We start from the raw sequence: 24,850 nt of genomic DNA, 5'->3' as shown, positions 1-24,850 counted from the left end.
TCCTGGCTCCACTTTTTAAATATATGCGTTGTAATTATTTGAAAGGCAAAATCTCTCTCTCTCTCTCTCACACACACACACACACAGAGAGAGAGAGAGAGAGAAAGAAAGAGAGACAAGGAGAGGAGAGATTTTTTCCATCAGCTAGTTCACTGACCAGATGGTTGCAATGGCTGGGGTAGGCCAGGCAGAACCCAGATTAACTCTATTTCTGATTCCAAGTTCCTGCAAATGGTGATGGTTGAAGCAGTTGGGGACCTGCCATCTTTCACAGAGGAGACATTCATTGAGTTTGGGTTCTTGGTTTCAGCCTGGCCCAGCCCTAGCTGTTGCAGGCTTTTGGGGGAACAAAACAACCGATGGGACACCATTGCTTCTCTCTAACTTTTGAAATATGTAAACTATTAGAAGCCACTATGAACATAAAAGGAACACAATGTGCTACTGAGAGACACTGATTTGTGTTTTTCAATATATTTTGGGAGCTTGTGGCAACTCAATCTAGAATAATCAGAATGAGAATTCTATATATTTACAAATGGAAAGTTCAGAGGGTTGATTGCTACCAAGCATAACAGACTCCAGGATTTCAACCAATGTCATTAAAAATCTATCCATTTTTATTTTCTAAGCTTTATCCACAATCTATGATTGAACCAAAGATAGTGACATGTGGCTCTAAGTTGTGCCACCTCTCTTGCTAGAAATTCAAATGGAAGAAAATTCCCCTTTCCCCAAAACGCCCAGAAAATTCCTGTTGAGGGATTGCATTGACATAGCTTAGCTTGGGTCTATCACAGAGCCAAGAGTCTATACTATTCTCAGTTTATAAGCCTGGCAACTACCTTAGGTGAAAAAATGGGGTTTGTAGGAGACTTTAAATTCTGGAAAGAGTAGTGTCAACCTACTTGATTTTATTATTTTATTATTATTATTAGTAGTAGTAGTAGTAATATATATTTTACTATTGTTTCTTAGGATGCTACTTCAGAATGTTATTACCAAAATCAATGAAATGGTGAGACTGAGCATGCAAATTTAGTGGATGTTTATGGTATGTTATAAAGCAGTGTTGTAAGTGCAAGTAGAAAGACAAAATCGGTAAAGGTGACAGTATGGAAGTCTTATAGCCTTGCTTTTCTTTCCCTACGTGGGTTTTCATTTCAAAAATAAAATAAAATGAAATTTCTGACACATGTGGGTCTGTGCATAAGTATTTAAGGTTTTCTGCTGTGGTGTGGTAGATTTTTTTTTTTTAATTACAAAATCAGATATACAGAGAAGAGGAGGAGAGACAGAGAGGAAGATCTTCTGTCCAATGGTTCACTCCCCACATGAGCGCAACGGCCGGTTCTGCACCGATCCAAAGCCAGGAGCCAGGAACTTCCTCCAGGTCTCCCACACAGGTGCAGGGTCCCAAGGCTTTGGGACGTCCTCAACTGCTTTCCCAGGCCACAAGCAGGGAGCTGGATGGAAGGTGGAGCTGCTGGGATTAGAACCGGTGTCCATATGGGATCCCAGCGTGTTCAAGGCGAGGGCTTTAGCTGCTAGGCCACGCCGCTGGGCCTGGTAGGTTAAGTCTTAAGACTTACTTAATATGGTTTAAAATTGTAAATAGGCCTAGCAATAAAATATTTTATACATGATGGAGATCAAAATGCAACCACAAGGGTGAGAAATCCACCATGGGGAGAGGGTTCAGGGAGGGGTGGGGGGAATCCCAGTGCCTTTAACATTGTGTCACATAATGCAATAAAATTAATTTTAAAAAAATGCAACCACAGTAGTCCCAGGGATTGATCATGCAACTTTTTTTTTTTTTTTACTTTGTATTAGATGTGCTTATTTAATTCTTACCTAGCTTTTTTTTTTTTTAATCCGATTTTTGGAATGAGCTAAATATTAAAGTTTAGTGGAAAATAGGTTGCAGTTTTACAGATAACAAAAGGCATATGCACTCAGTTAAACTCACAAGCAGCAGTAAGGCCCAGTGGCATGGCCTAGCAGCTAAAGTCCTTGCCCTGAACGCGCCAGGATCCCATATGGGTGCCAGTTCTAATCCCAGCAGCTCCACTTCCCATCCAGCTCCCTGCTTGTGGCCTGGGAAAGCAGTAGAGGACACCCCAAAGCCTTGGGACCCTGCACCCACGTGGGAAACCTGGAGGAGGTTCCTGGCTCCTGGCTTCGGATCGGTGCAGAACCGGCCGTTGCGCTCATGTGGGGAGTGAACCATTGGACAGAAGATCTTCCTCTCTGTCTCTCCTCTCCGTATATCTGACTTTCCAATAAAAAATAAATCTTTAAAAAAAAAAACAAGCAGCAGTATGTATGGTTTATGAACCATAGTGTATGAACATTTAGGGGCCAGTGTGTCTCATAGCAAGTCAAGTCACTCACTGCCTGAGACACTGGCATCCCATAAAGGTGCTGTTTCCTGTCCCAGCTGCTCCACTTCTGATTCAACTCCTGCTAATGGCCTGAGAAAATAGTGCATGATGGCCCAAGTGTTTGGGACTGTATTACTTATGTGAAAGACTTGGATGAAGATCCTGGCTTCAGACTTGACCTGGCCCAGCACTGACCATTGCAATCATTTGAAAAGTGAACTGGGAGATGGAGGATCTTTGTCCCTGTCTCTACCTCTCTCTATATAACTCTTACTTTAAATAAATAAATCAATGAATCTTTAAAAATGAAAAACAAAATCACAGGAGCAATAATATGCTTCCCTTTTTTCCATCGCAATGTTTTCTGAGTATTGTTCTTCATCCTCAGGATAATGAACAATGGTGGGGAATAGACGTAACTTATTAAAATACCTTAATAATCTGAAAAAAAACTAATGATAATTTAAAATATTACATCTATGAGTATAACTTACTCATGGTTTCATGCTGAGCTGCTTTTTTCTAAATTTTTAGAAAATGTGCATGAGGATTTGTTTTTGTAAATCTTAATTTGGAGTCTTCTGTTAATACTCTGATCTGACCTCCCCTCCTTTTGTAGGTGGGTGGGGTGAGACAAGAGCAAACATTTTTAATGGTTTTTTGCTTTGTTTTGTTCTTGTTTTTACAAATCCACTGGAGAATCATACAATTCTGCCTGCAAGGAATGCAATCCTGTACCACAAGTCTGCACACTACTTTGCAAATGGTCCAGTGATAGCAGAATCTTTCATTTTGTCTTTTATGTTTACTATTACTTCTTCATTATCTTCAGAACAAAAGCACATCATCTTGTCCTCAATGTGACCTTCATTGTGGAATTACCATTGCTCAATATATCTTCTTGCTGAAGTTTAGTTTGCCTTTCTTGACTCTGGCCATCACCATGTCACCAATACACCAACAGCAGGAAGTTAGTTCTATTTCATTGATCCCTTCCAGAAAGATGACATACAGAATTTTGCCCAATGTGTTGTCAGAACAGTTGATAACAGTACCTACAGGAAGACCAAGGGAAATCTGAAATTTCATACCAGAGGACCTACTCTGTCCTCGCTTTGACACCTTGAATGCTTAGAAAGAGATAGATAGGTGATCTTCTCTTTGAAGAAGAGTTTACTTTATCTCAGAAAGCTTTCTCAATTAATTGATCTGTCTTTTGATTTTTTTTCCCCAAAATGCTTTTATAAAGTCAATTGGGTACCTGGGATGTAAAAGCATAATCAAAGATAATTGAAACCTCTGAAACTGTGGAAGAATTGAAATTTTTACATCTCCGGGAAATTTGAGATTTCAGTAAATACTATTTACTGCATTTAAGCCAATGTTTAAAGGCATCTTTAAATACGTAGGACCTCTTATGTATACATAGTACTCCAGAACCATTTTAGCATATTGCTACCTAATGTGCTTAATATTAGCATTTTCATAGCAAACTTTGTATAGACTTGATGTTATATAAAGAGGTAAAGAAAAAAAATGCTGAGTTACATCATGATAGAGTCAAAAATATTTACGAGAAATGAGTAAAGACAATTCATAAAATTAGCTCTGCACCTCAAAGTATATAAAATAACTAGGTAATGGATTTTTATATTTTGTCGTTATATTTTTGTTAATGCAATGATATTTTCTGTATTGACAACATTTAATGCTGTAATGTTAGAATAACAACATATACTAACAGAGAAGATAATTGTATTTCTGACAATATTAAATTGCAAAAGAAAATCAAATGTGCATGTGTAATTTAAGATTGTCTGGAGATATCAAGAGATGGGTGTGATTCTCCTCTGAGCAGACACAGTAAAGGAAGAAACATATTATCTATTTAGTAGCTGACTTAATTATCTTTATTTCTCTAAATTTTCACCTCTAAGGGAAGATATAAATACTCTAACTTTGTAGAGTATCCATTAGGCTTACATAACAATGACTATTTAAAAAACTAGCCTACTGCAGTCACTCAGTAAATGACAGTTACTTAATTGACAACTGATGTATGTCTCCAAATACCCAGTATTTATTATTGGCTGCAGTGGCAGGCATCCATAAGTTTAGGTCAGTCAGAGGATGGATGGGATTATTTATACTGTATCAGGATACAGGAAGGACTTTGTAACCTCTTCTGTGCATGTTGGATAAGGCTTTTTATGCTATTGGAAGAAATACTGAAAGCAAACAAATATCCATGTCCTTGAAGAAAAGCAGGTGACTTGTTTAGCCTTGGCAGCATGATATTAATTTGACTGTTTGCTATTTGAAGGGGAAGATACATAACTATGTATCAAACTTCAAATATAATACTGCTAATTGAGCATTGAAAATTTACAAAATTGTAGTTCAGATCTTAAAAGTGTATTTTTGTATATTTACCACTAAATGCATAATCATATTATGCTTCTAGAATCCCTAATACTTGCATAAATGTTAGCCATGTCTGCTTCATTTACTTCACAGAGAGTCAAGCACAGAGGGAAGTTAAGTGATTTGCCTACGGCAGTGCATTGTGCCAGTAATAGAACTGGGACTTGAACCATAAGTCAGGCTCTCAGGCAATGTAAACCTAAATGAGAAAAGTCCTTTTGTTGTGACTCGGTTTCTTGCATTATCCTGATCTTTTTACACTAATACATTAACCACACTCCTTCCCTTTATTATCTAGCTTAGTGTATGCACAGTTATATTAAACCACTAGTGCTTGTTTTAGGTAAGAAATTCTTAGAAGGTAGGCACTACATGCGTAAAATAAGGACAAATGGAATCAACAATCAGTTCTCTAATATGTCAATGATTATTTTATAGTCTGAAAAAAATGCAATCAATATGAATATTTAAAACTAACGCATGAAAGAGGATTAGTTTTCCTTAAGTAATTTCTTTTACACTTACCTTTTAACTACTACTCTCACAAGACAGTACACATATCATGATAAAGGAATGATTTCTCTGCATCAGCAGCAGCAGAAGCGAGACCTTGACCATTCTTTATTCACTGTTATTAAGAGAGAAAATTGTGGGGCCAGTGTTGTGGAGTGATGTATTAAGCTACTGTCTAACATGCCAACATCCCAGATGAGCATCAGTTTGTGTCCTGGCTGATTCACTCTATGTCCAAATCCCTGCTAATGCATCTGGGAAAACAGTAAGAGATGGATTAAGTGTTTGAATTCTCACATCCGCCAGGGACACTTGGATGGAGATTGACATACCTGGCATTGGCTAATCCCACCCAGTGGGTGAAGGTATTTAGGGGAGTGAATCCACTGAAGAAAGACCTTTCTCTCTCTCTGTTTCAAATTCTGTCTTTCAGATAAATAAATCTGCAGGAAAAGAAAATTTTATGGAATCAGTTTATGTCAAGAGTTAAATGATTTTTTGTTAACACAAAATTTTACCAACTTACACCCAGTGAAGTGGGAAATTTATCTGGCATACAATTAATCTGTTAATAAAATTAATTTTAAAATTATACAAGCACGAGCAAACCCATCATGATACTAATAATTAAAATGTGCTAAGGCTTTCAAAAACATTCCAATACAGCGTGTCACTTGGTCTTCACTATAGTCCTGTCCACAACACAAAATGTGTAATTGCAACGTGCTTTAGCACTTGAACATCTGAAAACAACTTTTAAATTAGTGAGCAATGCTTGGGAGGCTGGTGTGTGTTAACCTACCACTTGCCACACTGTCATTCGGTATAGACATTATTGTGAGTCCTTACTGATTCACTTCTGGCACAACTCTTTGTTTATGTGCCTGGGAAGACAGCAGAAGACAGCATAAGTACTTAGGTGTGATCTGTAGAAGCAAAGACTCTTTCTCCCTCTCTGTCTTTCTCTCCCTCTAACATTATCTTTCAACTAAAAAAATAAATATTTGAAAAAATGATCTTTTATCAAAATCCTTCTGTTGTTTAAATTGTATAATCATAGAATTCTATGATCATAGAATCAATTGTATGATAGAATTGATAGAATTGATAGAATCAATTGTATAATCATAGAAATACAAAATTTGTCATCCCTAGGGCTTCTTAAGTTTAAGTAGACTTCCATCCCAAATCATACGAATTCTTACTGTTATTTTTGCTGTTCTCTCTAACCCGTGTCATATGCATGTGAATAAGTTAACGAGGAGAGAATGCTTTCCTCTGACAGTGACTGGGGAGAGGAAGGAAAAGCTCCACTCTATGTTAGCAGTTAATGACTTTTTGGTGTTAGTTCTTCCATCACAGCAAGTTTAAGCCATGAATGAGACAATTGTGAACATAGAATTGAGATAATATAAGCAGTCAATTCATGTAATGTGAAATGAGTCGATTTTAAAACATCATGTGGGGGGAGGCCATGAATGTGAAATTATGAGAACATAAAGTGAGTTATTTATTCATTTAACCAAGCAATGTACTCATATTTTCAATATTTACTCTATAATTGGAGCTTCTGTTGCTGTGGTATGATGAATAGAGATTGCAATATTCACATTTTTTGTTCATACTATGTGTTGGGCAACATGCTAAACCTTTCAGCTATATATCTTTCATCATATTCTCCATATAAACTATGAATTATTGTCCTTGTTCTTTCATATGAAGAATCTAATGCTCTTCAAACTTGGTGATTTATCTATATTTATCTATATTTATCTAGTGAGCAAATAGGTAAGCCAGGATTTAGCTCACGTCTCAGTGTCTTCAAAGCATTTCATATTACACCAAGCCAATGTGATCAGGGATTCATTGTCTAAGGAAATTCATACTCTAGTTGAGACTATAGGCAAGAAATACAGTCATACTATTATGTGATAACATGAGGGTTTCCCAGAAAGACAATTAATCAAGTCTATTGGAAATTAGAGAAAGCAACAAAATGAAGTGAATCAAATCAATTCATGAAAGCTGGTAGGAAGTAATTTGGCTTATGCAGGCATAGAATGCATATCTGGCAAAGGAAACAGCGTATGCAAATTCATGGAGTGATAGGAGGGTTTGTGAAAATTTCAGGTAGATTCATGCATCTTTCATTCAACAAACGCTTTTTGAGTAGCCACTATATTGCAGGGAACTACTCTAGTCATTAGTTATACAATACTAAGTAAAACTTAGGGAAATCCTTGTCCTCATAAACTTACATTTTATTGGGGCAGAAATCAAATTAATAAGCATATAGGAAAATATATATGTCAAGTTACAGAAAATATAGAGAAATAAAACAGAAGGAGGAGAAGGTGTATGTATAGGGGTGGGGTGGACATTGTAACAATTTTAAATATTGGAGCTTGGGATTGCTGAAAATAGATTGGGGCGAGGATCATGGCCAGAATACTTTTAAGGAAGTACTCTGTCTCAGTTGCTGATTCTAAACTTGCGTAAAGCTGAAAGTAAATGCCTCCTCTCCTAAAATTGTGTTCTTGGCACAGCTGTGTGGTCCTATTCCAGATAGGTAATATTTAGGCAAAGGCTAGAAATACTTCAGGGGGAAAAATGACATCTGTGGAAAGCATTTCAGTAGATTCAAAAATTCTGAGGCAAATCATTTTCATGATGATGTTGTGAGACAAAGAAATGTCAGAAGAAATATGTGAGAGTTAGAATATAAAAGACTTTGCTTTATAACAAAAAAAATAATGTTGAACTTCATTCTAAGATAATAGTGGAGAATGCCTAATGGATTCTAAATGGTGTAAGCCCAATATAAGTTCATGTTTGAATTCAGGAAATAGCGTTCTTTTTGGAGCATGTAGGATATGAACGGAGAAGAGAGGATTTATGAAAAGATATTTGCTAGGTAAAAGAAATTAGTCAGGGCCGGTGCTGTGGCATAGGGCTTTAAGCCACTGCCTGCAGAATAGGAGTCCCAAATAGGCATAATTTCATGTCCTGGCTGCTGAACTTCCCAACCAGCTTCTTGCTTAATGGTCTGGGAAAACAGCAGAGTATGGCCCAACTCCACATGATTGCTTTGGGCTTCTGGCTTCAGATCAGCTCAGCTCTGACCATTGTTGCTATTTGGAGAGCAAATTAGCAGACAGAGAATCTCTCTCCTTCTCTCTGTAATTATGTCTTTCTAATAAAAATAAAATATATCTATCAAAGAAATTAATGTGCTCAAAGTACACTGCTGTGGGTATTAAGACTGTTTCATAAAGTGATAGATGAAGAACAGAAAAAATATATTGTCCTTCTTTAAATTATTCCAATGGTCAGCCTAAATCTTCAAATATTTGAGAAACAAGATTCTGCCAACCAAGTGTCACTTGGGTTATATGTCACATCCATGGTAGCGACTCCAATATTTAGCTAACAGGACCTCATGGGAGATGCAAATATCTTAAGAACAATCACATTAAATGAGGGCTGTATCTCTTCACATTTAGATTAAGAGATTATTTTTTTTTCAATGTGGTCTATTATCTTTCTACTACATATTCACTATTATTAATGGACCATGGAAAATGTAAATTAGCATATTTTAATGCAAAAACACAAGAAGTTGTAAAATACATGAACAATTTTAAAAGTTTAACAATAATAAATGACAATCTTTGGCATCTCTATGAGTACATACATAAAAATCAGTACAGTGTTTTCAGGGATCAATAAAGGATATTTTAAGCCTTTATTCCTTTCTGTAACTTTCCATCTTTCGGGGCTGATATCCTGTCATTTCCTATTGCTTCCTTCTATCCTTTTAGAAATCATAGCATTATATGTAATGTAGGGCTGTTTGATATGTTTTTGGGAACACATACGAAAAAACAGTATTTTTGTGCTTATAAGATATTCTATGGCATTAGATTAAAATGAGTTTGGAATGTATATTAAGCAGTATGTTTATCTTTTGAAAATTTTATGACAAATTATATTCTTGTAATAATATAAAAATAAACTAGACTTCAAAAGTTCTTTAGCTAAAATAAAAAGTCACATGATTATGCTAAAAGATAATTAATATTAATCCATCAAATATGCTCCTCTGGAAAATTCAGTTAAATAATGTATGTAAAATGTTTAACATTGTTTTTTATGTAGTATATATTCAATACATTTTTGTTATTATCTGTGTTCATTCAACAACGATTTTCAAATACTCATAGACACCAGTGAAAGGCACAACAACTCTATGAGATAGATAATATTATCTCCAAATTACACACGAGAAATTAAGCTCATAAACGTTACATAATGGTCATTAGGTTACACAGCTAGTAACACCCCTAGGATATTCGTTCAAGTTCATCTTAATGAAGCATACTACTAATATTACTGGAATTAGTTGAAATGAGAATATGTGTGAAACATTTCTCTTAGCAGACAGGGAGAAAGGCTGAATGTAGACGAGTTGCATAATTGAGATATAAATAAAATAAAGGAAATATATGTCACTTTTTAGCATTCACTTTGATCAGACACTATAATAGTTTCTGTAAGTAATAGGATTTAATTATTTTTTAAAGATTTATTTTTATTTGAAAGACAGAGAGGAGAAATAGAGAGGGAGGTGTTTCATCTATTGGATCCAAGCTGAGCCAATCCAAAGCCAGAATATGAGAGCTTCTCCCAGGTCTCCTACACATGTACAAGGTCCCAAGGACTTGCTCCATCATCTTCTGCTTTCCCAGTCCATAAGCAGAGGGCTGGATTCAAACTGAAGCAGCTGGAACCCTTACAGATACTTGTATGATATGCCAGTGCTTGCAGGCAGAGGATTTCACCTGTGCTGGCACCATTAAATAAGATGTATTTTAAAATACACAGGAAAAGAACATGAGACAGATCCTATCACCACCATTACATGAATTAGAAAACTGATCTCAAGGTGCTTTGCTTGACCAAAATTACATAGGTGGTACGTGGTAGAGCTGGAATAATTAGGGAATAAAATAAGGTTTGTTCATTGTAATTCATTTTTTTCTCTGCTTTTCTGAAGACCATGTGATTCTTTATGAAGCAGAAAGTAAAATCTGTTAAGATTTAGAAAATTATCTACCAAAGATGTTATTTTAGATTGTATTCCTTTAATTTGATATTCAGGTGTCCCTAGTGATTGAATGATGTAACTGTATGGAGATACAGTTTTCAATCTGAAAAACTTGTTGTCGGGCCCAGCGTGGTGGCACAAGTGGTTAAGGTCCTCACCTTGCACGCCCAGGATCCCATATGGGCGCCGGTTCTAATCCCAACAGCCCCGCTTCCCTTCCAGCTCCCTGCCTGTGGCCCGGGAAAGCAGTTGAGGACAACCTAAAGCTTTGGGATCCTGCACCCGCGTGGGAGACCCGGAAGAGGCTCCTGGCTTCGGATTGGCACTGTTGCGCTCACCTGGGGAGTGAAGCATCAGACGGAAGATCTTCCTCTCTGTCTCTCCTCCTCTCTGTATATCTGCCTTTCCAATAAAATTAAATTAAATTAAATTAAATTTAAAAAAAGAAAAACAAGTTGTAATGATTTAATTATGTTGATTCCAAATCAGTGTGATTGATATAATTAGAAAAGGAAATTTGGATACAGACATGTTCATATAAATAAAGGAGAACTTGAAAATACAGGGAGAAAATCTACAAGATTAAAAGTTTCCTCAGAGTTAACTGAGGAATACATTGAGCAAATGGGGATAAATAATTTAGAAAACTTGTTATAAAACTAAATCAACAAGGAGAAGTACATGCAAGAGTTCAAGGTATTTAAGAGATGTGTTATATAGGAAATAGCAGCAATGAAATAAATGAAAGGTGGTGTATCATAAATTAAAAACACAGTGGAGCAAATTAAAAATTCAGTGGCAATCCTCAATAATAGAATGAGTGAGGAAGAAGAAAAATTCTCAGAATTGGAAAAGATTTCTTGCTACAATGGGGAAACAATCAGAAAGCTGGAAGTAGAACTGAGTCAAGATAAAAAAAAAAAGTACTTGGGTGTTAAAAGATTCTGTTGAAAGGACAAATATAAGTTATGGGAGTTCCAGAAGGTACAGAAAGAAAAACTGGGTTTGAAGATGCATTCAATGGAATAATAAAGGAAAACTTCCCTAATACGAAGAATTGGGAAACAGAATACAAGAGGGGAACAGAATTCCCCAAAAGGTTGAACAAAAGCAATCATCACCACAACAAATGATAATCAAGCTCTCATTAATTGAATGCAAAGAAAAGATCTTTAAATATTAAATATTCAAGTGGAAAAAAAAACAACATGTAGAGGAACCCCAATTAGATGCACAGCTGACCTCTTAGGGGAAACTCTACAAGCCAGAAGAGAATGGAGTGGCATATTCCAGATTGTAAAAGGGAAAAATTGTCAGCTCAGAATAACTTAGCCAACAAAACTTTCTTTTGTCTTTTAAGATGAAATGAAATTCTTGCATAGTAAAGTTCAAAGAACACACCTCTTCCAGACCTGACCTTCAAAAGAGTTTTGAAGACATTCTCTCAACAGAGAAAAGGAGTAGCACTTAACAGAATCAAAGACAAATGTGGAGAACAACCCTTTAAAAAAACAACATGTGACTAAATCAAGCAATGAATAATCCATTGATAAACTGTAAATGTCTTAAGACGTAAATATCTTAAAATCTTTAATAAAATATTAGAGATGTGTCTGGATCAAAAAGCAAAACCCATTTCTTTGTTGCCTACAACTGACACATCTCAAAATCAGAAAAGATAGGCAGAAACTGAAAATGAAAGGATGGTATAAGATATTTCAGGCTAACGGAATAGAAAAATTAGCTGGCATAGCCCTTCTTATATCAGATAATAGAATTTAACGTGAAAAACACTAAAAGAGATGAAGAAAGACACCACATAATGATCAACGAATCAATTCAGCAAGAAGAGATCACCATAATGTGTATCCATCAAATGCCAATGTACCTAGCTACAAGAAACAAAAATTAATGAATTTAAGTGAGAAATAGACTCTGTACAATAATATTGGTAGACCTTAATGCACCATGAGCATCAATAGACAGACTGACACGACAGAAATGTAGCAAGGAAACAGCAAAGCTCACCCAGACACTAGAGAAAATGGACTAATATCACCTTAATACCAAAGCCAGATAGAGACATAACAGAAAAAGAGAACTATAGATCAATATCCCTGATGAATGCAGATGCGAAGATGCTCAATAAAATACGAGCCAAGAGGATCCAAAATTACATCAAGCATATTCACATGGACCAGGTGGGATTTAACCCTGGCATGAAGCAATATTTTAACATTTGCAAGTAAATAAATGTGATTCACCACATAAAAAAAATTGAAACAAAATAAAAAAAAATCGTGATCATCTCAATAGATGCAGATAAGGCATTTGGCAAAATCCAACACCACATCATGCTAAAAAAACTTAAATAAAATAGGCACAGAAGGAATATTTTATATCAAAAACAAAGCAATATGAAAAAAAAAACAATACCAGCTTTATACTAAATGGGAAAAGACTGCAATCTTTTCTACTAAGAACTAGAACTAAACTAGGATTTCCACTTTCACAGCTGCTATTCAGTATAGTAATTAAATCCTTGCTAGAGCCATTAGGCTAGAATAACAAATTAAAGAAATCCAAACTGGGACTGAGGAATTAAAATTATGCCTGTTTGCAGACGACATGATTCTCTACATAGAACCAGAGGATTCCATCAAGAGTCTATTGGGATTCATAAGAGAATTTGGCATGGTAGCAGGTTACAAAATTAATGAACATAATAAGTCAGTGATACCAATAAACATAAATAGCATAATAGCTGAGAGAGAAACTGTAAGTACAGTCCTCTGTAAAATAATGGAGAGAAATCTCAAATACCTCGGAATCAACCTAACTAAAGATGTGGAAGACCTGTATAATGAAAATCACAAAACATTTTTTGAAAAAAGAAAAAAAAATTAAAAATTAAAAGAGGGAAAAACTTACCATGTTCCTAAATCAGCAGGATTAACATTATCAATATGTCCATATGACCAAAAGCACTATATAGATTCAATGCCATCTCAATCAAAATCCCAATAAAGTTCTCAGAAATAGAAGATATAAACGTTCATCTGGAAAAAAAGAAGACCATGAAAAGCCAAAGTGATCCTGAAGAATAAAAACCAAATTGGAGGAATTATAATTCCATACCTCAAGACATACTACGCAGCATTTATCATGGAAACAGACTGTTACTGGTACAGAAAGAGAGAAGATCACTGGAACAAAATAGTAACCCCAGAAGGGAGCCCACAAATGTACAATTAACCAATATTTGAAAAGAGAACTGAAAGTAAGCCAAGGGAAAAGCCCGAATTTTTTCAGTAAATGCTGTTGGGACAATTGGACAGCAGCCTGCAGAGGTAATAAGCAAGATCCTACCTGTCACATTATAAAAATCAGCTCTAAATGGAGCCAGGACCTAAATCTGCACCCAGAGACCAGGAAACTATTGGAGGAAAAAAATAGAAAGAACTCTCCAAGATCTAAGAAAGTCTTTCCTTAGAAAGACTTGTTAGGAAAGTTACCAAAAGTACAGATAGTTAAAGCTCAAATAAAAATTATACTACCTTAATCTGAGATACTCCTCTATAGCAGAAGATATGATCAACAAAGTGAAGAAACAATCAATGAAATGGGGGGGAAATCTTTGCACACTACACATCCAGAACTTACAAAGAGCAAGTTTGTAAGTTAAACAATAGCAAACAACAACCCTTAAATTCAACAATAGCAAACAAACAACCCTGTGAAGAAATAGATAAAGGAAATGAACAGACATTTGTGAAAATTAATTTAATTTGCTGACAGATTATGGGAAAAAAAAATGTTCAGGCTCCCTAGCTGTCAGGGAGATACAAAGGAAAACCACATTGAGGTTCCACTTAGCTCCAGTGAGATTGGCCTATATTCAGAACTCTACTAACACCTTTCGATGTGAATGTGGGAAGAAAGGTACCCTCTTTCACCGTTGGTGGGAGTGTAGGCTTCTGCAACCAATATGAAAGTCAGTATGGAGAGTGATAAAAGAACTGAAAATTGATCGGCATATGGCCCAGTTATTCCACTTTGGAGAATACATCCAAAGTAAATGAGATCTGCATATGAGAAAGCTATCTAGCAAACATCAGAAATGGGCCTGACATGGTAACCTAGTGGTTAAAGTCATCACCTTGCACATCCTGGGGTCCTATATGGGTGCCTGGGAATGCAGTCAAGGACAATCCAAAGCTTTGGGACCCTGCACTCATGTGGGAGAGTCAGAAGATGCTCCTGGCTCCTGGCTCCTGGCTCCTGGCTCAAGATTGGCTCAGCTCAGGCCATTGAGGCCTCTTGAAGAGTATATCAGTACATCCTTAAATGGAAGATCTTCCTCTCTATATCATCTCTTCTCTGTATATCTGACTTTCTAATAAAAATAAACACATCTTTAAAAAAATAAAAGAGTGGAAAAAATCCAGCTGCTCCTCAAAATAAGATTGCTGGGTTCATGAATCCCAGGGACATGTGGGTCCAGTGGTGCCTGGCTCATATGGCCCTGTTCCTTGGGCCTACATGTGTGGTGGGTGCTGTGCACATGAAACCTGGGGTGCAGGATTCCTGCAGGGCCCAGGTCACGATGCTCAGGTCCTTGAGCACCCCTGCGAGAACTGGTCCTCCTCTGTGGAAAAGACAGAGTAGTCGACAGCTGACCCAGATCCATATAAAGGATATGGTTGCCTATTAAAGACATTCAGAAGACATCTGTTACCATAGCAGAGGAAGGAGAACATAACAGATTGAATAACTACCCCAGCCCAAATATGACAGCAAATGTCTGGGTGAATGGAGACTCCAAGGTGGAACTTGTCAGCAAAAGGATATTGAAAGTGTTCATTCATCTGGATCAGCAAGATCGATAACATTTCAGAACTATAAAAACCACCTAGGGAGAACCCTAGGAGCATACGCCACATCAAGATCATGGGCTAATATTGGGTAACCATTCCCCATCCCTGGGTGCCAGGGCAGTTGGAAGGTTGGGTATGGATTCTACCCTGATATTCCCCACTTCCCCCAGATACAGGATAAAGAAATGGAAAGCTTGAAAATAATAATCACATCCACATTTTCCTGACCCTTGATTCTTCCCATTCAGATCAAATATGTAAGCATCGTCTAAAATAAAAATTTTAAAAATAGAAACAATTGTACATCTACTACATGGAATATTACTAAGCCATTAAAAATAATGAAATTCTACCATTTGCAGCCCAGTGATTCCAAGTAGAGACTTTTATGTTTAGTGAAATAAGTCCGTCACAAAAGGACAAATATCACATATTCTCTCTGATATGAGGCAAACTTTGTGAAAATACATGATTAACAGTCCTTTCAGTAGTATTGGCGCTAAATTTAAAAGGTTTTTATATTTTTTTCTTTTAAATTTTCATTCATTCAAAAAAGTTTTTTATATTTTCTCTTATTAATTTCCTCACAGACTCATAGGTCACACAGTAGCATCATTTGCTTCAGGAATGTTTTTGATTTTATTATTATTATTTTTTTTATTTCTTCAGGGATGCATTGGCCATACAGTAGCATTTTATTTAACTTAATTTTGTTAATTGTTCTATTTTTTTCTTCCCACAGTAATTTAATTCCAAAATGTTGAAAAGTCCATTTCTTTTGAAATGTAAGGGAATGGCATTTGTTTATTTAACCTGCCACTTGAAAGATCTGTATCCACATAAGAGTGCATATGTTGAAATCCTGGCTGTACTTCCAATCTCAGGTTTCTAATAATGTGTATCTTAGTATATATGTTGCCGAAGCAAGCATTTAATCATGCATAGCTTAGAACGCTGTGGTCATTCAGCTTGATTGGATCTCTCCTAGTCATGTAGTGGATCCAGACTGAGTGTTGACCTTCTCATTTCCGCTGGAGCCAACTTGGATGTTATAAGCACTTGGGGAAAGGACAATTAGAAGGCCTCTCCCTTTCCAGCTCCTCCCTTCCCCAGGTCTCTGAAATTCAAGTAAAATGAAAATAAGTACACACATTAAATATTTAAATACATGTACATCTAGTAACTGTATTTGTAGCTAAAGCATCTCAACAGCAGGGACAACATAATAATCAGTGGCTTCTGAGCTAAACTACATGTGCATTTTTATAGTCTTATAATGGTAAAACCCTGCATTTGGGTGGCTTTTGCATTTTTAGTTAGAATACATACATCAGTTTGCAAGTAAAATGTTAGATTGGAACAATCTAATAATATTTAAGATCTAACAATAAACCTAAGCCTATATATAAAGTTATATGCCAATAATGCATACAGAAATATAGAGGGAAACATTTATAGGAATTTTGTGATTATTATCATAACATGTAAAATATATTCTCATTTTGAAATTCTTCAGTTTTATTACAGAATAATTTGCAAAGCAATCATCTATGGCATTGCCTGAGGCAAGAGCACTATTTTCAAAGTACAAATTCATGGAGCAAGTAAAGTATCGTGTGGTCATTTTTATCTACTCATAAATTGTACATATTTTCTGGAAAAATTGCTCATCTTTCTTCTCATATCATTTGCTTCTGAAATTATCTATGAGTACAAGATTTATACGCACAAATGTATTGAAGTAAGAATGTATAAGTAAAAGTAACGTCTGTTTATTTATTCCGCATTTTCTTGGATAGAGAGGTAATTGGCACATTTTTATGTTAAGTTGCTTCATTTTTATTATAACTACCACAGGCTTTAACCAAAAGTGAGAAGTAGCTTAAGCACTTGAGAACAAACTGCATTCAAATTATCAACTAATTTCAATGTCTAAAATTTTCTCAGTGGCTTTGAAAGCAGTTTGCCCATGATTGTCAGAACTGCACAAATGAAATGGAAATTAATAATTTGTACCTTGTATAATATGTTCGCTCGAACATGCTGACAACAAAGTGAGTAGAGAAAAATACTTTTATCTGCATATCATATATAGAAAACTTGAGAGGTAAACTAAAACCTCTCATTACAACAGAAAGTGATGTAATTTATAGCCTCCATTCAGCAGAAATGTTACTGAAAAGCAGGCTAATTTGGTATGAAATGGCATTGGTAAAATGTTACCAGAACAATGTTCAGGGAATCATTATCTACTAACAGGAAGCAGTGCTCTCTAGGATACTGAAGGAATAGCAAGCTTTGAAGAAGAATATTGAGAGAAACCTGCACAGATATATTTCATTCCTGAATTATGCTTGCTTTCTTAGTGAGCACATTACTAGAAACAGATGGTATAGTTTTTGAGGTCAAAATTAACAATCTTGTGTTAACATAGATGAAGGAAAATCATATGCCAGACCCACAAAGTACTTATTTAGGAAAGCAGAAAGCATTTCTGATTCTGAAATAGTATGAAAGTAGTGGCATGTCTTTGAAAAGAAACATTTTATATACTAAATGGACTATATCATCTTTTTATGTGTGTTTGATATGGGAGAGTGGGGAGGAAGTAGAAAGAACAAGAAAGAATTATAAACATATTTTTCACCAAGTAACAAATGGACATATTTTATAAAGACCAATTTTAGCTACAGTTGATGAATTTAAAGTTAACTCTAAATTTCAGTTGACTTAGAAACTTTGCCATTTCAATTATTCTATTCTAAAGAATTTACAATTCATATATCCCCTTGGAGTTAGGGACTTTGTGCACTATACTGCAATAATTATATTTGCAATCACAAGTTGCTATGTAAGGTCACTGTTTAAAATATTATACATGTAAATATATCTAAAATAACATCTGAAAGTTTTACTACCATACCTCACCCTACAAGGCAAAGTGCAAATGTTTTAGAAAGGATTCTTTGAGAATTTCTGCACTTATACACACAAGCGGAGATGTACACCGTGCAGTGTGTAGAAGCTCATACAGGCACAGGTACAAGTTCTATTCTGCAGATGCGCCTGGCAAAACAGCACAGGATGGTCCAAGTGCTTTGGCTTTTGGCAACCACCTGGGAGACCAAAATGGAGTCACAGCCCCTTTGACCATCTGTTGTCATTGTAGCCATTTGGGGAATGGACAAGAAGAGAAAAGGTTTCTCTTTCACCTGGATCCTTCCTTTTCTCCCTTTCTGTCTCTCTCTATATATCTTTACAGCACCTGTTCTACCAACCTACTGAGCTAGCAGAGCTATATTTATGACTTCTAAGTAATGTTTAAAACAGAATGTATAAACATGTCCTTTATTCCACACTTCGCTCCCAAACTGAAAATACCTTTCATTATTATAGAGTAAATTATACTTGAATGACTTTCAAATATCGTATGTGAGATCTATTAAAGGTTCAATTTTCAATCTTACCTCTTCCCTTTTCAGAAAGTTCATTTTTGAATTCTCAGTCACATCAATCTTTATATTTTTATAGAAATATAATATATAAAGCATATCTATATATAAATGAATAAATTTAAAATGCAAAATATTTATATATAATACTTGTGCATTTATACATAACAAGTGTAATATAGGCATATATGCATAATATATGTATATTATGTATAATATGTACACATATTATGCATATACATTATGCATATACATATGTATGATGTGTATATATTTATATTTTATATACATATTATATAAATATGCAATACATTATATTACATACATAATATAATCATATCATACATAATATAAATTTATAGATAATATTATATATTTATGCATAACTTATATTCACACATTTATTTAAAATATCCATTTATGAGTATATATTTATTTATTATATGAACATATCATATGTAAATCTACAGAAATATTTATACATATGATATAAAATAAAATATATCTAAATATTCATATCTATATGTATTTATATATGCCATTATATACAATATATGTATATATAGCATGTATAATATATTTGCATTCATATAATACATATTAAATATTTATACAATACATAAAATTTTAAATTAAATGCACATACAAGTATATATGCATATATAAATATAAAATTATATATATACAAAATATAAAAATATCAATCTTTATATTTGCCTGTGAGAATTGCTAGAAACTAATAGAAATATGTGATCAGAAATGTTTTATCTATCTTCATGAAATAATCTAATTGTTTCATAACTGTTCAAAATTGCATTGCAAGTGATTCTGAAGAGGTACAATTCTGTATGCCTAATAACTTTTCACATTTAACTTTCATCTCCTCTGGGAACTTGCTTCATCAATTACTTCTAATCTTTTTATACATTCAATTTTTTACCTATTCACTGGCTCTTCTCTTAGCACTAAAATATTCTCAAGTTTCTTTCATTTATAAAATAACTCTGGTGAGATGTGACACGAGCAAAATGACAGAATAGGCAGCCCCAATCACCTGTCCATCTACAGAACTGTTAAGAACACACACCCACTCACACAATAGTTGTCAAAATTCTGTTTTGCAAGAACTCTGTAAATGAAAGATTTATAGCTACAAAATGTGTGCCAATTCAAGAAAAGGGCAATTTAGTGGTAAGTGTTTAACTCCTCTTGGTTAAGAGGCCATTTTAGATACCATAACCTGAGATGTCCTAACCTGAGAAACTCAGGATTTGATACCCGATTCTAGTTGATGACACCAACTTTTAGCTGCCTGACTGTGAACGGCAGCAGCGATGGCTTCAGTCACTGGGTTCGTGACACCCAGGTAAGAGACCTGGATTTTGTGTCTGGCTCTCAGTTTTAGTCTAATCCAGTCATGTTTGTGGACACAGTTAACTGCACCATTGTATGGGAGTGCTCTCCTTCTCCCTCCTGAAAAAAAAAAAAAAGTTAAAACAAAAAAGGGAATGTAAAAGAAGGGAAACACTTTGGGTCTGTTTTTCATGTCTTATTTTTGCTCTATTCCAGCTGGGAAGTTGCCATGAAGGCAGGAGCCTGCATTCCTAGTGTTCCCAGTATATGAATACACTTACAAGAAGAATTTGAAAGAGTCAAACACGTGAAAGTAAAAGGGAATTTCTGGGAAGAAATGAGGGAATTTATTTTTAATTAATATAAAATGTCTATCATGTGGGTGAGTTTTCAGAGGTCTGCTGTGCAGAATTTTATATATTTATATGCAATTACACATAATTACAGGTAACGGTATAATATTGTAGACTTTAAATATGTTAAAAAAGCTAGGTCTCATGTGAAGTGCATTTCCAGCAAACAAAATGAAGAACACCAGTAAATTCTTCTTAAAGATTTATTTATTTTTATTGGTAAGTCAGATATACCGAGACGAAGTTCTGTCCGCTGATTCACTCCCTAAATGGTCACAATGGCCAGAGCCTCCTCTGGGTCTCCCACATGGGTGCAGGGTCCCAAGGCTTCGATTCATTCTCTACCACTTTCTCAAGTCATAAGCAGGGAGCTGGATGGGAAGTGGAACCACCAGGACATGAACTGGTGCCTATATGGGATCCCAGCATGTGCAAGGCGAGGACTTTAACCACTATACTGCCAGGCCATGCGCCAGTAAATTTTTTAACTAAACCAATCAAAGGCTTTTTAAATGAAAATTGTAAGACATTGATGAAGGGAATTAATAAGTGAAACACATATAATGTTTATGAATGGATACTATAGTGCTACCATGGATAACTCAACGTATATGGGGACCTGTGTGGTGGAGTAGCCATTTAATCATCTGTCTGAGGCAACGGCATCCCACATCACAGGTACCTGTTCAAGTCCCAGCTGTTTCACTTCTGATCCAGCTCCCAGCTTATGAACTGAGAAAGCAGTGGAGAACAGCCCAAGTGCTTGGGCCCCTGTAGCTACATGGGAAACTGAGAAGAAACTGCTGGATGTCTGCTTTGATTCAGCTCAGCTCTGGCCATTGCAGATGGAAGACTCTTTCCCTCACCTTCTCTCTCTTCCTGTGTAACTTTGAAGTAGAAATAAATCATTTTTAATGAATTTTATTACTGAGTGGAATAAAAATTTTCCAAAAGATATAGAAATATCTCTTTTGAAGGGGATGGAAAATGAAAGAGAATAGTCATCCCTCAAATTCCTGTGTGATTATTTGGTGATTTAAGTAACCAAAATGATCTTGAAACAAAATAAAGTTGAAGGAGTTGTATTCATATTCTTTCTCTCTAATGCTCTGTCTAGATAGGATAACTGAGTAAAAGTGGTTATTTTTATTTTCATCATAGGTATTTCCCTTCACTGGCAATTTTTACTCTTGTTGTGTCATAGTATTGCAGAGTATATAAAAAAAGATTGGGAAATGTAAGCAAAGTAAAAAAAAAAAAACTCAGTGTTTTATCAGAAAAATATTTCAAAGGATGATATAAGAGATAATTGGTCTTAAGGGAATACAGAACCCAAGACAGTAGGCGTTAAGTCTGGAAATTAGAGAATAATATTTGACTCTATATTCACAAATCAAGCACACTGGTACAGAGATTGGTTTCATGTCTACAGTTCTCCCATGCTGATTCTGTGAGCTGATATCATTATAACTCTGGTGTATTGAATGGCTTTCCATGGCTCCCTTGAACATTGCTGCAATGGAGACCTTTTGTAGCATTTTGTAGCTCTATAGTTCCTTTGTGAATAACAATAGTTGAGAATTTCTGTAGGGGCTCTATTCCCATGACACATCTGCACCTGCATCTCCAGGTAGTGTGCAACATACTTTGAAGCTAAGGAATTCATGCTTCTATAGTTTTTGTGAACAGTGATAAGACTCATGGTGTGTACCCCTCAGGATTAAAGTCTCAGTTCCTTCAGGAGGACAGAGCTTTCATGATTTAATCGCTCTTAAATTGCCCACTACCAAATACCATACTAAGTATTAAATTTCAACATAATTTTAGAGGAGACAATCAAACCATAGCTTATATGATACTTCCTCATTTCAAAATTTATTGAAAATGCATCATTGTCATAACAGCGTGGCACTGGTAAATATGTGACAGTAGAACAAAATTGAGATTCTGGCAATAAACATGCATATCTATGACTACATGATATTCAACATATCAGACGATTCATAAAGGAATGTATTTTATCTTTGAGAAACGGCTCTTGGACAACATAGATATCCTGTATGTGAATGAATAAAGGTGAGCACCTAATCTCATGAGCATAATACATAAAAATTAATTCAAAATAAGTCAACAGCCTAAATATAAGAGTAAAAATGTGAAACTATTAAAAGAAAATATATAGATATTTGACTATAAACTTTTTGGTCAAATAGAATTCAATTTGACCATAAATTCTTAGACATAAGACTGAAAACAAAAAAGGACCATGGAATGATTATAAAAATAAAACCAGACTTTACAAAAATTAAAAATTCTGCTAATCAGAAGAAAGTAGCAAGAAAATGGAAATTATTTGCATGCTATATAACTAAATAGTCTGTAACCAGAATATAAATAATGCTTGCAACTCATTAGGGAAAAGATAAACCATGCACTAGAAATAAAAAATGAATTTATCCTTCCAAAATATTATACAAATGGGCAGCAAACACATTGACAGGTATTACTTATTATTTGTTTTTAGGGGACTATAAATCAAAATCTCTGTGAGGTACCACTGCCCAACATCCAGGAGCAATTCTAAATAAGTCTTTAAAGCTAAAAATAACAAATGTTGAAATACATGAACAAAAAACCTTTCATACAGTGACTCACATTCTGTAGAAAACAATTTGGCTGTTATCCCAATAATTAAACATGTAATTTACCATATGACTTTCCATTTCTCCGTGTATGGTAAAGAATTAAAAACAGAAAGTCAGACAAATGCCTGATGAACAAGTTCATGCAAGCACTATTCACAATAGACAGAAAGTGCACACATATTAAGTGCCTGCCAATAGATGGATGGAAAAACAAGTTGAGATATGCATAATCACAAAACTACCAATTTAAATAATTTTTCATGTGCTAAGTCACCGTCTCAAGAAATGAGGAAACCCTCTCAGTGATCACAGTCTCTGGGTTTAGTATAATAATGACAAAGTATGCATTGGCAATAAAAAGAAGTCACCCACATTGCACCGTCTCAACTTTCAAGTATTGGATGAATTAAGATGGTGGAATAGGGCAAGGGCACGTTTGAAGAGACGGAGAAACATTTAATCAGGATGAAGCAGAGAGGACACATTCCAGGAAATAGAAGAGGACTCCATAAAACCATTTGGGGAGTTGTACAATAAGATGGAATATTCTGTTTCTCTCTTCATCTCTCTGTGTCAGTCTGTCTTTCAAATAATTAAATATTATTAAAATGTTGATTTTTTAAAAAATGAGATACGGAAAGAGAAACAGAGAAACAGAGAAAAATCCCCTTGGGCTGGTTCATAGTTCAAATGCTCACAATAGCTGGAGGCTGAAACCAGGACCTGAATATTCAACTCAGATAGCCATATGGAAGGCAGGTATACCACTACTTGAACCACCACCTGCTGCCTTCCAGGATGTGAATTAGCAAAAAACTAAAATACAGAGTAGAGCTGGAATTCAAATCCAATTATAGCTAATATAGATGGTTTACTTAAGATCGCGCAGTGTCTTAAACACCAGGGCAAATCTTGATACCTTGATATTTGAATTTTGCATTTCTTTAAGATAAAACAATATTAATTTCCATTATATTTTCTTTTCCTGATTTGGTTTTAGTCTTATAAATCTTTTCCTATCCAAAAGGCAGATTAATGTTCGTATTTTCCTCTTTTTTATGGCTTGTCTTCCAGTATGTTTTATGTTTCTAATTATAGTTAGATGATTTACATTTAACTGTATCAACCATCTGGACCTTGATTGTGTATATAGTGTGAGTTGACAATGTAAAATAATGTGTCTTTACAGCTAAACAATCATCAAAGTACCAAATCTGTGATGCCTCATTTATCAAAAATTGAATCTTTATTTCTGTGTTTCCTATTCCAATCTATTTATATTCACTTTTTAATAGCATTTTCATAAAATTTCATAGCTACATTTTTGTTTTAATTTTATTTCACATTGTTTTCTATATAATTTCAGTTTGCAAAAAAGAAATCACAGAGTTGAGACTATGGTGAAACTAAAATTTTAAAATGTTACTGTTAAATTTCAAAAAAAATTAAATCTAAAATTAACTAGTGATACATTTTGCAATATTAATTCCTCTGAGAATCCTAGTATGTCTCTTAAAGACAAATTTTTGGAGAGGTAAGATGGTAGCATAGGATACAGACACATTTGATAAGACGAAGAATCATTAGGGTGAAGTACAAGAAGCAGATCACAGGGAAAAATAGGAGTCAGGCAATAAGCAGGGGGTACCTTGAGACCTCCCCACACACAGGAAAGCTGTGGCAGCTTTATTTCGTCTTTAAATTTCTCCTCATTAATATCCCATTTAAAGTTTTTTCTA

The 24,850-nt window shown here is 35.0% G+C and overlaps 1 pseudogene; it reads right to left on the bottom strand.

Moving 5' to 3' along the window:
• Nucleotides 1-3,088: 3,088 nt before the first annotated feature.
• LOC121169097 lies at nucleotides 3,089-6,157 on the bottom strand (annotated as a pseudogene).
• Between the last annotated feature and the right edge of the window lie 18,693 nt (nucleotides 6,158-24,850).

The sequence above is a fragment of the Ochotona curzoniae genome, unplaced genomic scaffold (assembly GCF_017591425.1).
Source record: "Ochotona curzoniae isolate NIBS_2020 unplaced genomic scaffold, NIBS_Ocur_1.0 scaffold_1852, whole genome shotgun sequence".
Taxonomy (NCBI): Eukaryota; Metazoa; Chordata; class Mammalia; order Lagomorpha; family Ochotonidae; genus Ochotona; species Ochotona curzoniae.
The sequence above is the reverse complement of the archived record's forward strand: the minus strand, read 5'-3'. Positions and strand labels throughout refer to the sequence as shown.